The 4,639-nt window shown below is 36.7% G+C and overlaps 1 pseudogene; it reads right to left on the bottom strand.

Moving 5' to 3' along the window:
* Positions 1-2,598: 2,598 nt before the first annotated feature.
* On the bottom strand, positions 2,599-3,465 carry LOC102891114 (annotated as a pseudogene).
* Positions 3,466-4,639: the final 1,174 nt, after the last annotated feature.

Consider the following 4,639-nt stretch of genomic DNA (forward strand, 5'->3'; position numbering starts at 1 on the left):
ATCTAAATTTTCTGAAATCTTCCATAAAGATGCAAGCCTTCTAAGACAGTAAATTCCCCGATGCTAAGCAGTCTTGATACATTTTCATGAAATTTTCTTACTATATGCACTCAGCTACCCTTTCACTCCTGGTCTCTCTCTTATTCTAAATCCACGGATATGTATACAGCCATGATCTGTGCATAACTAAGGGTTTATTGTGGCTTGGATATAGTGTGCTTCCATTGTTCAAAGATGTCAGAGAATCTCAGAATATACTTGCATGTGTGTGTGTATGTGTGTGTACATGCATTTGTGTGCCCTCATGAATATTTATACACATAATCTAATTTATTTTTATATTTTCATTGTACTGTATTTATTTTTATTTTTATATTGTACTGTATAGTTTCAGGTATACAGTACAATGGTTAGACATTTATATATTTTATGAAATGATTCCCCCGATTGGTCTATCACCCATCTGTCTCTGCACATAGTCATTAGGTATCTCTACTATACATAACAATTCTGCAAGGTAAAAATAATTATTTCCATTTTAAAAATGAGGCTAAGAGGGAGTAGGCAGTTTTTCCAAGTCACAGACAATAACGCCAAAGATTATAGTCAGACTCATATCTTACTTTAAAATCCAGGTTTTTAGCCATTGCCTCTTTCTTGCTTAAGATATTTTAGTCTAACCATTCACCTAATGTTCATAAACTGTCTGCAACTTCCCAGGCAGATGGTAAAACAGTTATGCCTTCAGAATAGAAGTGACCAGGTTCTTATTTCATCTAGAGACACCTTGGACTGCTCTGAGCTTTGAAAGTTAAAATATAAAGTTTAATTCTTCTTAAAGTAAATTTTCCTTCCAATGAGGATGGTTCAGATTGTATCCCTTGACCATATAGAACTTGTTTACTTTTTTTTTTTAAATCAATACTTTTACCTTCTCTGAACTTGCCATGCCTTTTTCAGCAATACTGCCTCTGATTCTTTAATTGGTCTTCATGGTGTAGAGTTTCAATTATCTTTCCTTTCCCTGTTCCTCTCTGCACTAGTCCAGGGTTAATATATTGAGTGTGATTTGCTCAGCCAGGTCTTCCAGTTTCTTTCTTCTAATAACAGATACTGCTCAACTCCACTTTCTATTTAGCCACAGGCCCTGGGAGTGATCATATGACAAAATCAAGCCAACAATATTACTCTATTTCCCTGACAATAGTAATTGGGGAAAAGGTTTTTAAATGGCTACAGTATGGCCAAACAGAATTCTTTTCAGAGATTGATATACGACTATTGGACCAAAAAAAAGCTTTCTCTTTCAGCTGGAACAGCTAAGCTCGCAGTGGTAGTCATGCTTCCTGACTGTGGTGAAGGCCTGTGTGAAATAGGCCTGTGTGAGGATGAGACCAACATGTAAAATGAAGCAGTAATAAACAGAGATGAGAGATTGAGAACAGAGAGAGAGAGTTGATGGCTCTGAGACCCTATTTTTCATTCCTAAAGTAAAGATTCCAGTTCTTTCTTCAGATTTGTAGGTTACCTGAGAACTCTTCACCGCTCTGTAAGACAGAAATGCCTTTTTTCTTTTTGCATGCAGTTTCTAGTATTAACAAAAGAAGAAATCCTGATAGATATATCCTATATTAAGTTGTAGAGTTTAGAACCAAGAATACTGAAAAAGCAAGCATGCCACCTCTCTCACTTCAGATAGTTATCCCACAATATGATGTAAGAATCTTTTAATTTTTTTAGCAGCCAAATCAACACTATTGACTCACAACAAGATTGTTAACAAATAAAATATCTATGAATTCATTTGATAAACTAATGAGTTTAGATTCTTTTACAGCCTGATTCTGTAATTCAAAGTATCTCTTCTTTCTCCAGTTTCATGTAATTTGCAAATTTTAAAAAACATATGCTTTCTATTTATAGTTTGATAATCTTCAGTAAAATTTTCAATTTAGGTGATGTAAAATTTGCAGAGCATTTATCTCGTTCATTGTGAGTATAAGATTCATGTCAAGGGAATAGCACAAGCCTAGCACACAGTAAGTAGGTGCTGAAATGTGGTAGCTGTTTTTAAAAAGAAAGAAAAGAAGATATTTGAAAAACAATAGAAAATTGCACTCTAAGATTCAAACAGTCCATTAACTAGGATCTTTGATACAGTTGTTTAAGAACTTATGAATCTATTTTTCTGTATGATTCTTCAGGTTGAGTTTCCATTGTGACTGACAAATGCCTTGCTAAATCCAGGTGAACACAATCCATTTTTTAAGAATTCCTGTGAGAAGAATAAAGCCAGTCTGACCTGAACCTTTCTTTGTGAACTCATCCTAACTCCTGCTGGTCTCTACTTCTATTTCTAAATGTTTGGAAACCATTGATTTCTTTCTTCATTTTTTCCCACTGGGTACAGTGATCTTTATTAATAATACATGATAAGGTAGGGGTCCCTAAGCCCCTCCTTTTCTTCAGAAGGTCTGGGATAGAAACTGTTGAGGATGGTAGATTCTAAGTGCATTGAGAGATTGAGTTGGGGCAAGGACTCTCTAGCAGCTCTGGGCATCTTTCTTCCTTTTCGTGCTTTCACTGAGGCTGATTACTTCAGGGGGCTGTCACCGCCCTGTTGCTATAGCCAAATTCATTATCACACCATGAAATGAGATTAACGAAGTAGTTAACAAGGGCAATGCAAGCCCCAGCATCAAAAGTAAAGGAATGGGTGTCATAGTTAAAGTCACAGGACACAGCCTGGTTCTCAGTGTAGCCCAAGATATCATTTAGTGGGCCCCCTGATGTCTGTTTTACTACCTTCTTAATATCATATTTGATAGTCTTCTCCAGACCATGACTGACATACTGGAGCTGGGACCCAGGAGGCCATGACTGACACATTGGAGCTGGGACCCAGGAGGCCATGCCAGTGAGCTCTCCATTCAGCTCAGGGGTGACCTTGCTTATAGTCTTGGCAGTGCCAAGTAAACGAAGGGATGATGTTCTGGGTATCAACATGGCCACCATGCCACAGCTTCCCAAAAGAACCACGATGGTCTTCTGGGTGGCCATGATGGCATGAACTGTGGTTATGAGTTCCCTCCATGATGCCAAACTTGTTGTGAATAACCTTGGCCAAAGGGGCAAAGCTGTTGGTGATGGAAGAGGCATTGCTGACAGTCTTGAGGATATTTTCATACTGCTCATGGTTTATGCCTCTTTATAATATATTTAGCACAGCATTACCCTATTTAATGTGGGCAAAAGCTTATTCCTGAAAGCTGGAAATAGGCCTTCCATTGATAAAAAGCTTTCCATGCTCAGCTTTGACCATGCCATAAGTTGCCACAGGTGGAATCGTATTAAAATATGTAGACCATGTAGTTGAGGTCGATGACAGGGGTCACTGATGACAATATCCATTTTGCCAGAGTTAAAAGCAATCCTGGAGACTGGATGCCCAACATGGCCAAATCCATTTACTCAGAACTTTATCACAGTGTCTCAGGGATGCAGCTGGCACTGCAAAAGAATATGCAGCTGTCTGTGGAACAGGGAAGAGCAGAGAGCTCCATTTCTTTAACAATTATCTAATTGTGCTTAAAATGCACCTCAGGCGTAGAAGTCTAAAGTTTGTATGTAGCTAATTAGTGTCCTTCTAAAAAAAATAAGAACTACTGCTGTTTATTTGCAGCCTTGTGGCACCAAGACCATTTCTCTATGATGGTTCAAGATGATTGAAAACAGCACAGTAATTTCAAATACAAGTTTTTAGTAGTCTGAAATTCAGCCTCATTTAACTCAACCAGTGCTTTCCTATAATGTTATTTAGTGTCAAAATCTCAAGTTCACTTTATTATCTATGCTCTAAAAATTGGCATACATGCATCTAGGGTTATAAATCCTATTTCCTGCTTATTCTCAATTGGTTTTATGACTGAATCACTGGGCACTGCCTACACTTTGTTTTCATATCAGAGAGACCTGCGGTCTTCCATAATAGCAATTGGTTTCACAAGTTTATCTGTGTATTTTTTCTTTCTCTTCCACATCCAGTTTAATTATTTGATTGCACCAGGCAGAGTTTAGACAAATGTTCTTCTCTGCTCTTATGAAGCCACTATAACTTAGCTTGTTGAGGCTTTATCTTAGAAGTACCTATATTCATACAAAGTAAGATATGGTCAATTATGACAATAAATCTTTTTTTATTAATAGTTCTTACTTTGTTAGTACTCCTTAAAAACTATTGTTTTGAAAATAATTGAATCAAAAATGTTTCCCTTGTGTATCTTTAACTCAACAAGCCTTATTAAATTGCAGTCAGGGAATGATATTGTCAATCTCTTTATGCTTAGGCTTCGTGCCTCATACATCTCAGTAACAGAAGCATTTAATTGTGTAGCACACAAAGTTTATCATCAAGATAAACACATATTAGAGAGCTAATTGGGGGAAAATAAAATAACAATCCAACAAAGCCATTTATTAAAGTCATCCAAGGAAGTGTTATGATGACTTTCTCTTGCACATTAGATGGTGTGGTTTGTTTATTGTTGTTTTGTATGTGTTTCCGTTTCTTTAAAGTTTTGATATAGTTCAACTAAAGCATAAAATACAAAATGTAAGGTATCAGCATGTAATACTTAGC

The sequence above is a fragment of the Pteropus alecto genome, unplaced genomic scaffold (genome assembly GCF_000325575.1).
Source record: "Pteropus alecto unplaced genomic scaffold, ASM32557v1 scaffold71, whole genome shotgun sequence".
NCBI lineage: Eukaryota > Metazoa > Chordata > Mammalia > Chiroptera > Pteropodidae > Pteropus > Pteropus alecto.